Below are 12,965 nucleotides of genomic sequence, written 5' to 3' on the forward strand. Positions count from 1 at the left end.
CAAATCCCAGTCCAAACAAGAGGTACCCATCAGAACTGTGCTGACAAAGGGCATCGCTGGCATCGGAAAAACAGTCTCAGTGCAGAAGTTCATCCTTGACTGGGCAGAAGGAATAGCCAATCGGGATGTAGATTTTGTCTTCGCACTTCCATTTAGGGACTTGAATTTGATCAAAGACGACTGCAATCTCTTGAAACTCCTGAGTGACTTCCACCCTGCACTAACAGATATGCAGGACGCAAAGAAGGTGGTCGAAAGTTGTATTCATCTTCGATGGCCTCGATGAAAGCCAACTTCCACTGTGTTTCCATAACAACAAGAGGTTGTCTAATGTAACCGAGACAACATCAGTGGACGTGCTGCTGACAAACCTCATCAAGGGGAATCTGCTTCCTGAAGCTCTCCTCTGGATAACCTCCCGACCAGCAGCAGTTGATAAGATACCCTCTGACTGTTTTGACCGTGTCACTGAAGTTCGAGGATACAACGACCCACAGAAGGAAGAATACTTCAAGAAGAGATTCAGTGATGATGAGAACCTGGCCAGCAAAATCATCTCCCACATAAAGACATCAAGGAGCCTCCACATCATGTGCCACATACCGGTCTTCTGTTGGATTACTGCCATGGTTCTTGGGAAAATGTTGAGTGAAAATGACCATGGAAAACCCCCTAAAACTTTGACTGAGATGTACATACGCTTCCTACTCACCCTGACAAACATGAAGAACAAGAAGTACCATGGGGAAAACCAACCAGATCCTCGTAATCTGTCAGAGTCTGACGTACAGATCATTCTGAAACTTGGAAACTTGCCTTCCAAAACCTGGCAAAGAGCAATTTGGTGTTTTCTGAAGACTATTTGAGAGAGTGTGGCATTGATGTCAACGAAGCCTTCTTGCTCTCAGGGATGTGCACAGAGATCTTCAGAGAGGAGGATCCAATGTTTCAAGCAAAGATGTACAGCTTTGTGCATCTCACCATTCAAGAGTTCTTCGCAGCACTCTATGTTGCTTACTCATATGCCAGTGAAAATGTCAACCCATTGAGTTTAAGAGACTACCAAGAGTTACCAAGAACAAATGACAGTGATTCTGGAGACAGGGATGATGGCTACAGGGATGATGGCTACAGGGATGATAGCTGGAGCGAGGATGAAGACTACAGGCCACAACACAGAGGTTCTCAGCAGCTACAGAAAACATTGCATGACTTGCAGAGGAGTGTTGTGGATAAAGCGTTGAGCAGCAAGACCGGTCATCTAGACCTCTTCCTCCGCTTCCTTCTGGGCATCTCACTGGAGTCCAATCAGATCCTCTTGAAAAGCCTAAACCTCCAGACAAAGGGAGACACAGAAAGCATCCAGAAGACCATTCAGTACATCAAAGATAGGCTTTCAGACGAAAAACAAAGACAATATCCCTCCCCAGAGAGGTGCATCAATCTCTTTCACTGTTTGATCGAGTTGAACGATACCTCATTTGTGACTGAAATTCAAAGGTTCTTGACATCCAAAACCCCTGAGAAAAACCCTGCTGAGAAGACTCTTGATGTCTGACGCCTGCTGACAGTGCTCGGCGATGGCAGACGTCACGAAAGGCCAGCTCTTGATGTCAGTCCCAGCCATGCTCGAAGGCCAGGAAGTGTTGACAAACTGGACCTGAAAGTGTACAACACGTCAGATGAGGCTGGTCCCAAGGAGGCCATGTGAGTTGAAGTGTTGATGTCTACATACAGTATGAGGGGCGTAAGAGGCTGGTCCCAGCTGTTCGATGCTGCCGAAAGGCCATGTGAGTTGAAGTGTTGATGTGTACATACAGTATGAGGGGCGTAAGAGGCTGGTCCCAGCTGTTCGATGCTGCCGAAAGGCCATGTGAGTTGAAGTGTTGATGTGTACATACAGTATGAGGGGCGTAAGAGGCTGGTCCCAGCTGTTCCATGCTGCCGAAAGGCCATGTGAGTTGAAGTGTTGATGTGTACATACAGTATGTCACTATATGTCTTCTAGCCATTTAATTAGTACTATACTACATCCACACCTCTCATAATAAATGTCTCTCCTCTGTAGACTAGCAGACTGCCGCCTTACAACGAGGTGCTGTGAAACGGTGGCATCTGCACTACAGCTGCCTGACTCCCACCTGAGAGAGCTGGATCTCAGCGTTAATGCCCTGTTGGACCTGAAGCCCCTTTCTGTTGGACTGAGGAGTCCCAACTGCCGACTGGAGTCACTTAACCTTAGTCATATCAACCTGGAAAGATCAGGACCAGAACTTCTAAAGGCTGTGCTGCTACTTGTGGAGGTGAGTGCTGATGGGACCTCACAACCAGCTACTTGTGTTGAGGTGAGTGCTGATGGGACCTCACAACCAGCTACTTGTGTTGAGGTGAGTGCTGATGGGACCTCACAACCAGCTACTTGTGTTGAGGTGAGTGCTGATGGGACCTCACAACCAGCTACTTGTGTTGAGGTGAGTGCCGATGGGGACCTCACAACCAGCTACTTGTGTTGAGGTGAGTGCCGATGGGACCTCACAACCAGCTACTTGTGTGAGGTGAGTGGTGGGAGTGCTGATGGGACCTCACAACCAGCTACTTGTGTTGAGGTGAGTGCTGATGGGACCTCACAACCAGCTACTTGTGTTGAGGTGAGTGCTGATGGGACCTCACAACCAGCTACTTGTGTTGAGGTGAGTGCTGATGGGACCTCACAACCAGCTACTTGTGTTGAGGTGAGTGCTGATGGGACCTCACAACCAGCTACTTGTGTTGAGGTGAGTGCTGATGGGACCTCACAACCAGCTACTTGTGTTGAGGTGAGTGCTGATGACTTGTGTTGAGGTGAGTGCTGATGGGACCTCACAACCAGCTACCTGATGGGACCTCACAACCATCTACTTGTGTTGAGGTGAGTGCTGATGGGACCTCACAACCAGCTACTGAGTGTGACCTCACAACCAGAGTGTGAGTGCTGATGGGACCTCACAACCAGCTACTTGTGTTGAGGTGAGTGCTGATGGGACCTCACAACCAGCTACTTGTGTTGAGGTGAGTGCTGATGGGACCTCACAACCAGCTACTTGTGTTGAGGTGAGTGTGATGGGTGCTGATGGGACCTCAGTGCTGATGGGACCTCACAACCAGCTACTTGTGTTGAGGTGAGTGCTGATGGGACCTCACAACCAGCTACTTGTGTTGAGGTGAGTGCTGATGGGACCTCACAACCAGCTACCATGGGCTCACAACCAGCTACTTGTGTTGAGGTGAGTGCTGATGGGACCTCACAACCAGCTACTTGTGTTGAGGTGAGTGCTGATGGGACCTCACAACCAGCTACTTGTGTTGAGGTGAGTGCTGATGGGACCTCACAACCAGCTACTTGTGTTGAGGTGAGTGCTGATGGGACCTCACAACCAGCTACTTGTGTTGAGGTGAGTGCTGATGGGACCTCACAACCAGCTACTTGTGTTGAGGTGAGTGCTGATGGGACCCTCTTGTGTTGAGGTGACACAACCAGCTACTTGTGTTGAGGTGAGATGGGCTGATGGGACCTCACAACCAGCTACTTGTGTTGAGGTGAGTGCTGATGGGACCTCACAACCAGCTACTTGTGTTGAGGTGAGTGATGGGTGACCTCACAACCAGCTACTTGTGTTGAGGTGAGTGATGGGACCTCACAACCAGCTACTTGTGTTGAGGTGAGTGCCGATGGGACCTCACAACCAGCTACTTGTGTTGAGGTGAGTGCCGATGGGACCTCACAACCAGCTACCTGTGTTGAGGTGAGTGCCGATGGGTTTTGAACAATTAGTAACCTTCAAATCTAGTCTTGCAAAGAAACCAAGCAATAGCTATAATGATAAACAACTTAAATGACGGTGGTGTTGCATGTTGGCAAGTTTGACCAATTCAATTATTATTTGTTGTTTCACATAGGCTCACCGGGTGTGATCTCAAAGATGACGTTTGTGAAACCGTTGCCTCAGCTCTCCAGTCAGCTGGCTCATGTCTGACAGAGTTGGACCTCAGCTACAACAAACTGACAGACACCGGGGTGGAGAGGATCTCCACTGGGCTTATGAGTCCACACTGTAAACTGAAGATCCTGAGGTGAGTAATGAAAACGTTTAAAGGGGAAGTTCAGGATCAATAGAAGGGATTGAGACATACGTACCATTTTCAAAAATCAACTCCATATATGGTCTGACATTAGGTGATTTGTTCATTTATGTAAAAACATTGCACACATGCCCTTATCGCTTACTATTGATTGTTAGCTAGCTTCTTAGTCCAGGATTTGGCTTAATCTGTGTCTGGAAACTGGCCCGATAGGTTCATTTATTCTGGATTAAAGACAGCTCCCCTTTACATTTTGTTAATACATTATTTTAAATGTTGGACAGACTGACTGGTTGTGAGATTACAGAGGAGTCCTGTGGAAGTTTGTCCTCTGCTATAGCAGTCTCTCAGCTCGAGGAGCTGCGTCTGGGCTGCAACAAACTGGGAGACTCTGGAGTAAAGCTGCTGTCTGCTGGACTGATGGATCCACACTGTCAGATACATACTCTGGGGTGAGAAATAAACCGTTATGTTTCATCTTCTGTATGTTATAGTAGAATAAACGTTTTGTTACTGCATTTTTAAAACTATACCGTAACCATGGAAACACCAAGACAACGTAGTGTAAGTGTAAGCTCTGGATAAGAGCGTCTGCTAAATGACTTAAATGTAAATGTAAATGTAGTGTTAAATTCTCTCTCTTTCCATCCCAAGGCTAAGGGAGTGTAATCTCTCCAGACCTTCCTGTGTCTCTCTGGCTCCTGTACTGTGGTCATACTCAGTCCTGAGAGAGCTGGACCTGAGAGACAACAACCTGTGGTACTCTGGAATGAGGATTCTCTCTGCTGGACTGAGGAACCCCAACTGTGCCTTACAGACTCTTAGGTAGATTATACATTTGATATTGTGACAGTGGCAGGTAGCCTAGCGGTTAGAGCGTTGGGCCAGTAACCGAAAGGTTGCTGGTTCTAATTCCTGAGCCGACAAGGGGAAAAACCTTTTGATGTGTCCTTGTCCATTGAATCTTAATGTGCTCCAGGGGCACCGTACTACTATGGCTGACCCTGTAGGTAGGCCGTCATTGTAAATAAGAATTTGTTCTTAATTAACTGACATGCCTTGTTAAATGAAGGTCAAGTATACCATTTTAAAAATAATACTGTAAACCTTATAACTTAGGTAGGATACATATTTGATATTGTGTAAACTTCAGAACTCAGAAACAGTAGAATAGGAATGATTGAACTGCATATAAATGGAATTTAAACTTTAAAAAATATATACTCTAGCAGTGGTTCATTATTTTATACTGTCTCTTCTCTCTGTAGGCTTTCTGGTTGTCTAGTCACAGAGAAAGGCTGTACGTTTCTAGCCTCCGCTCTGGAGTCAAACCCCTCCAACCTGAGAGAACTGGACCTGAGCTTCAATCACCCAGGAGACTCCGGAGTGAAGCTGCTCTCTGATAGACTGAAAAATCCACACTGTAGCCTGGAGAAACTCAGGTAAATGGAAAATGTAGTTGTGACTTTTGCTTCTGTAAATTGTGCCGACAGAGATGGTCACCTCGCTTCGCGTTCTTAGGAAACTATGCAGTATTTTTCATTGTTTTTATTATTTCTTACATTGTTACCCCAGGAAATCTTAAGTCTTATTACATACAGCCGGGAAGAACTATTGGATATACAGTGCCTTGCGAAAGTATTCGGCCCCCTTGAACTTTGCGACCTTTTGCCACATTTCAGGCTTCAAACATAAAGAATAAAACTGTATTTTTTTGTGAAGAATCAACAACAAGTGGGACACAATCATGAAGTGGAACGACATTTATTGGCTATTTCAAACTTTTTTAACAAATCAAAAACTGAAAAATTGGGCGTGCAAAATTATTCAGCCCCCTTAAGTTAATACTTTGTAGCGCCACCTTTTGCTGCGATTACAGCTGGAAGTCGCTTGGGGTATGTCTCTATCAGTTTTGCACATCGAGAGACTGACATTTTTTCCCATTCCTCCTTGCAAAACAGCTCGAGCTCAGTGAGGTTGGATGGAGAGCATTTGTGAACAGCAGTTTTCAGTTCTTTCCACAGATTCTCGATTGGATTCAGGTCTGGACTTTGACTTGGCCATTCTAACACCTGGATATGTTTCTTTTTGAACCATTCCATTGTAGATTTTGCTTTATGTTTTTGATCATTGTCTTGTTGGAAGACAAATCTCCGTCCCAGTCTCAGGTCTTTTGCAGACTCCATCAGGTTTTCTTCCAGAATGGTCCTGTATTTGGCTCCATCCATCTTCCCATCAATTTTAACCATCTTCCCTGTCCCTGCTGAAGAAAAGCAGGCCCAAACCATGATGCTGCCACCACCATGTTTGACAGTGGGGATGGTGTGTTCAGGGTGATGAGCTGTGTTGCTTTTACGCCAAACATAACGTTTTGCATTGTTGCCAAAATGTTAAATTTTGGTTTCATCTGACCAGAGCACCTTCTTCCACATGTTTGGTGTGTCTCCCAGGTGGCTTGTGGCAAACTTTAAACAACACTTTTTATGGATATCTTTAAGAAATTGCTTTCTTCTTGCCACTCTTCCATAAAGGCCAGATTTGTGCAATATACGACTGATTGTTGTCCTATGGACAGAGTCTCCCACCTCAGCTGTAGATCTCTGCAGTTCATCCAGAGTGATCATGGGCTTCTTGGCTGCATATTATCGCTTGCACAGTGCTCCTTGGGATGTTTAAAGCTTGGGAAATCTTTTTGTATCCAAATCCGGCTTTAAACTTCTTCACAACAGTATCTCGGACCTGCCTGGTGTGTTCCTTGTTCTTCATGATGCTCTCTGCGCTTTTAACGGACCTCTGAGACTATCACAGTGCAGGTGCATTTATACGGAGACTTGATTACACACAGGTGGATTATATTTATCATCATTAGTCATTTAGGTCAACATTGGATCATTCAGAGATCCTCACTGAACTTCTGGAGAGAGTTTGCTGCACTGAAAGTAAAGGGGCTGAATAATTTTGCACGCCCAATTTTTCAGTTTTTGATTTGTTAAAAAAGTTTGAAATATCCAATAAATGTCGTTCCACTTCATGATTGTGTCCCACTTGTTGTTGATTCTTCACAAAAAAATACAGTTTTATATCTTTATGTTTGAAGCCTGAAATGTGGCAAAAGGTCGCAAAGTTCAAGGGGGCCGAATACTTTCGCAAGGCACTGTAAGAGCAACGTCAACTTACCAACATTACGACCAGAATATGACTTTCCCGAAGCGGATCCTCTGTCCGTACCACCACCCAGGACAATCGATCTATTCCGACCCAAAACAACGGCGATGTAGAAGAGGCAGACTGAGCGGCCTCCTGTGAGGCTCCGTAGACGTGCACATCGCTCACCGCTCCCAAGTATACTACTCGCCACTGTCGAGTCTCTTGACAACAAGGTAGACAAAATTTGAGCAAGGGTTTCCATCCAGAAAGACATCAGAGATTGTAGCATTCTCTGTTTCACGGAAACATGTCTCTCTTGGGATATGTTGTCGGAATCGATTCAGCCACTGGGCTTCTCCATGCATCGCGCCGACAGAGATAAACACCTCTCTGGGAAGAGGAAGAGCGGGAGTTTATGCTTCACTATTAACGACTCATGGTGTAATCATAACAACATACGGGAACTCAAGTCCTTTTGCTCCCCCGACCTAGAATTCCTTACAATGAAATGCTGGCCATTTTACCTACCAAGATAATTCTCGTCAGTTATAATCACAGCTATGTACATTCTCCCTCAAACAACTTCACTGGACTCTTATGTAAACTGGAAACTATATATCTGCATTTATTGTAGCTGGGGATTTTAACAAAGCACATTTTGAGAACAAGGCTACCTAAATTCTATCAGCATATTGATTGCACAACACGCAGGGCTAATACTCTTGACCACTGCTACTCTAACTTCTGCGATGCATACAAAGCCCTCCCCCGCCCTCCCTTCAGCAAATCCGATCACGAACCTCAAACAGGATGTACCAGTGATGCGAACCATTCAACGCTGGTCTGACCAATTGGAAGCCACGCTTCAAGATTGTTTTGAACACGGAGGCTGGAATATGTTCCAGTCAGCCTCAGAGAACAACATGGACCTATTCGCTGACTCGGTGAGTGTGTTTATAAAGAAGTGCATTGGAGATGTTGTACCCACTGTGACTATTAATACCTACCCTGGCCTCCCAGGTGGCGCAGTGGTCTAGGGCACTGCATCGCAGCGTTAGCTGTGCCACCAGAGACTCTGGGTTTGCGCCCAGGCTCTGTCGCAGTCGGCCGCGACTGGGAGATCCGTGGGTCGACGCACAATTGGCCTAGCGTCATCCGGGTTAGGGAGGGCTTGGACGGTAGGGATATCCATGTCTCATCGCGCACCAGCGATTCCTGTGGCGGGCTGGGCACAGTGCACCCTAACCAAGGTCGCCAGGTGCACGGTGTTTCCTTGGTGCGGCTAGCTTCCGGGTTGGATGCGCGGTGTGTTAAGAAGCAGTGCGGCTTGGTTGGGTTGTGTTTCAGAGGACGCATGACTTTCGACCTTCGTCGAAGTGTTAACCCTCTGCTGGCTGCGTCCTCAGTGTGTTTACGGACATATTCAATCAATCCAAATCCCAGTCTGTTGTCCCCACATGCTTCAAGATGGCCCCCATTGTTCCTGTACCCAAGAAGGCAAAGATAATTGAACTAAATGACTACCGCCACGTAACACTTACTTCTGTCATCATGAAGTGCTTTGAGAGGCTCGTCAAGGAAGTGCTTTGAGAGGCTCGCCAGCTTACCGGCCACCCTAGACCCACATCAGTTTGCATACCGCCCCAACAGGTCCACAGATGACGCAATCGACATCACACTGCACACTGCCCCATCTGGACAAAAATAATACCTATTTAAGAATAATCTTCATTGACTACAGCTCAGCATTCAATATCATAGTACCCTCCAAGCTCATCATCAAGCTGGAGGCCCTGGGTCTCAACCCCGCCCTGTGCAACTGGGTCCTGGACTTTCTGACGGGCCACCCCCAGGTGGTGAAGGTATAAAACAACATCTCCACTTCGCTGACCCTCAACACTGGGGCCCCACAAAGGTGTGTGCTCAGCCCTCTTCTGTACTCCCTGTTCATCCATGACTGCGTGGCCATGCACGCCTCCAAATCAATCATCAAGTTTGCAGGCGACACAACAGTAGAGACAGCCTACAGGGAGGAGGTGAGTGCACTCGGAGTGTGGTGTCAGGAAAACAACCTCTCTCTCAACGTCAACAAAACAAAGGAGATAATCAGGAAACAGCAGAGGGAGCACCCCCCCATCCACATCGAAGGGACAGCAGTTGAGAAGGTGGACATTTTTAAGTTCCTGGGCGTACACATCACAGACAAACTGAAATGGTCTACCCACACAGACAGTGTACTGAAGAAGGCACCACAGCGCCTCTTCAACCTCAGGAGGCTGAAGAAATTTGGCTTTTGGTCACCCAAAACCCTGACAAGCTTTTACAGATGCACAATCGAGAGCATCCTGTCGGTCTGTATCACAGCCTGGTACGGCAGCTGCACCGCCCACGACCGCAGGGCTCTCCAGAGGGTAGTGAGGTCTGCACAACGCATTACCGGGGGAAAACTACCTGCCCTCCAGGACACCTACTGCACCCGATGTCACAGGAAGCCAAAAAGATCATCAAGGACAACAACCACTCGAGCCACTGCCTGTTCACCCCGCTATCATCCAGAAGGTGAGGTCAGTACAGGTGCATCAAAGCTGGGACCGAGAGATTGAATAACAGCTTCGATCTCAAGGCCATCAGACTGCTCAACAGCAATCACTAACTCAGAGAGGCTGCTGCCTACATTGAGACCCAATCACTGGCCACTTTAATAAATGGATCACTTGTCACTTTATACAATGCCACTTTAAATAATGCCACTTTAATAATGTTTACATCATGACATTTTATACCATCTATTGCACCTTGCCTATGTCGCTCAGCCATCGCTCATCCATACACTTATATGTACATATTCTCATTCACCGCTTTAGATTTGTGTGTATTAGGTAGTTGTTGGGGAATTGTTAGATTACTTGTTAGATATTACTGCATTGTCAGAACTAGAAGCACAAGCATTTCGCTACACTCGCAATAACATCTACTAACCATCTGTATGTGACCAATAACATCTACGAACCATCTGTATGTGACCAATAACATCTACGAACCATCTGTATGTGACCAATAACATCTACGAACCATCTGTATGTGACCAATAACATCTACTAACCATCTGTATGTGACCAATAACATCTACTAACCATCTGTATGTGACCAATAACATCTACTAACCATCTGTATGTGACCAATAACATCTACTAACCATCTGTATGTGACCAATAACATCTACTAACCATCTGTATGTGACCAATAACATCTACTAACCATCTGTATGTGACCAATAACATCTACTAACCATCTGTATGTGACCAATAACATCTACTAACCATCTGTATGTGACCAATAACATCTACTAACCATCTGTATGTGACCAATAACATCTACTAACCATCTGTATGTGACCAATAACATCTACTAACCATCTGTATGTGACCAATAACATCTACTAACCATCTGTATGTGACCAATAACATCTACTAACCATCTGTATGTGACCAATAACATCTACGAACCATCTGTATGTGACCAATAACATCTACTAACCATCTGTATGTGACCAATAACATCTACTAACCATCTGTATGTGACCAATAACATCTACTAACCATCTGTATGTGACCAATAACATCTACTAACCATCTGTATGTGACCAATAACATCTACTAACCATCTGTATGTGACCAATAACATCTACTAACCATCTGTATGTGACCAATAACATCTACTAACCATCTGTATGTGACCAATAACATCTACTAACCATCTGTATGTGACCAATAACATCTACGAACCATCTGTATGTGACCAATAACATCTACGAACCATCTGTATGTGACCAATAACATCTACGAACCATCTGTATGTGACCAATAACATCTACTAACCATCTGTATGTGACCAATAACATCTACTAACCATCTGTATGTGACCAATAAAATGTGATTTGATAACACCTCATTGCTCAATGGACTTTCAAGACTCTAATTTATATAGTGAAATCATCAAGGCAATCTCCACTGTAATCAGGTTGAATAGGTCCTACATTACTCTTGTTCTGTCCCACAGTGTGGACCATGGTGGAGAGTCCAGAATCAAACCAGGCCTGAGGAAATGTGAGTCATCAAACTACATTTAGAAAAATTAAAGGTAGCTTTTTTTAAACAAATTGTGAAGAGAACATAACATATGTGTTTCTGCCGTTTTGTCTTGCTACAGATGCCTGCCAGCTGAAGCTGGACGGTATGTCAGCAGATGGTGACCTGACTCTGTCCGAGGACAACACGAGGGTGGTGAGGAGAACGCAGGTTCACCCATATCCTCATTTTGATTTCTCGGATTCAGATGACTCCGATTACTCAGTTCGGACCAAAAAGACGGATAAGTGGGCCAAAGTACGCTGCAGAGAGCCCCTGTCTGATGGCCGTTTCTACTGGCAGGTTGAATGGACTGGCTGGGTTGACATTGGGGTGACATATACACCCAGATGGGACATTGAGAAGAAGAGGTCTTGGGGGCTTTTCTGCTGCAATGAACAGTACACATTTATTCATAGTAACAGGCTCTCAGTTGTATCAGTACCCAGACCGGACCCAAAGTGTATAGGAGTGTATCTCGACTTTCCGGCCGGCACTCTGTCCTTTTACAGCGTCTCCTCTGGTACACCGGCCCACCTGTACACATTCCACACCACGTTCACTGAGCCCCTGTACCCTCAGTTCAAAATCATGTGTGATGAGATGGAGATATTTGGCTCAGTTAAAATCCAAACTCTGTGAATGAAAAGCAGCTGTCGTCAGAGTAACTGACAGACACATTTTTGATTCATTACGTCTGTATTTTTCACTGCACCTTCACTCAGAGAGAGGACAATGTTTGGATTAGAAACCTTTTCTATAATAAACCTAATAAATATTTACCATTCACACATTGTTTGGCTTTGAGTGTGGAATTGGTCTTTGGAAGTTGTTTCATGTGTATATTATTTTACTATTATAGTTATCATTATGTTTTATTATTAACATATTTATAATGATTAATTTGTGTATATTGAGAGAAAGAGAGAGGCAGGAGGAGAATGATACTGCAGAGTGGTTGAGGAAAGAGAGAGAGAGGCAGGAGGAGAATGATACTGCAGAGTGGTTGAGGAAAGAGAGAGAGGCAGGAGGAGAATGATACTGCAGAGTGGTTGAGGAAAGAGAGAGAGGCAGGAGGAGAATGATACTGCAGAGTGGTTGAGGAAAGAGAGAGAGGCAGGAGGAGAATGATACTGCAGAGTGGTTGAGGAAAGAGAGAGAGGCAGGAGGAGAATGATACTGCAGAGTGGTTGAGGAAAGAGAGAGAGGCAGGAGGAGAATGATACTGCAGAGTGGTTGAGGAAAGAGAGAGGCAGGAGGAGAATGATACTGCAGAGTGGTTGAGGAAAGAGAGAATGATACTGCAGAGTGGTTGAGGAAAGAGAGAGAGAGGCAGGAGGAGAATGATACTGCAGAGTGGTTGAGAAAGAGAGAGGCAGAGAGAGGCAGGAGGAGAATGATACTGCAGAGTGGTTGAGGAAAGAGAGAGAGGCAGGAGGAGAATGATACTGCAGAGTGGTTGAGGAAAGAGAGAGAACAGGAGGAGAATGATACTGCAGAGTGGTTGAGGAAAGAGAGAGAGAGACAGGAGGAGAATGATACTGCAGAGTGGTTGAGGAAAGAGAGAGGCAG

General features: G+C 45.5%; 1 long non-coding RNA gene and 1 pseudogene across 2 annotated transcripts; one reads left to right on the plus strand and one right to left on the minus strand.

Annotated features, from left to right (window-relative positions):
* The window catches only part of LOC118382135 (NACHT, LRR and PYD domains-containing protein 3-like), a 31,633-nt pseudogene extending 19,412 nt beyond the window's left edge, over positions 1-12,221 (plus strand).
* On the minus strand, positions 2,309-3,097 carry LOC127932566 (uncharacterized). Of its 2 annotated transcripts, XR_008145986.1 has the most exons (4): positions 2,982-3,097; positions 2,874-2,925; positions 2,582-2,781; positions 2,309-2,446 (listed from the first exon to the last, which is right to left on the minus strand). It is a non-coding gene; the product is annotated as an uncharacterized LOC127932566 (long non-coding RNA). The 2 variants fall into 2 exon arrangements; XR_008145987.1 differs by lacking the exon at positions 2,874-2,925 and having other exon boundaries at positions 2,582-2,791; positions 2,982-3,085.
* Positions 12,222-12,965: the final 744 nt, after the last annotated feature.

Source organism: Oncorhynchus keta, chromosome 10 (genome assembly GCF_023373465.1).
Source record: "Oncorhynchus keta strain PuntledgeMale-10-30-2019 chromosome 10, Oket_V2, whole genome shotgun sequence".
NCBI lineage: Eukaryota > Metazoa > Chordata > Actinopteri > Salmoniformes > Salmonidae > Oncorhynchus > Oncorhynchus keta.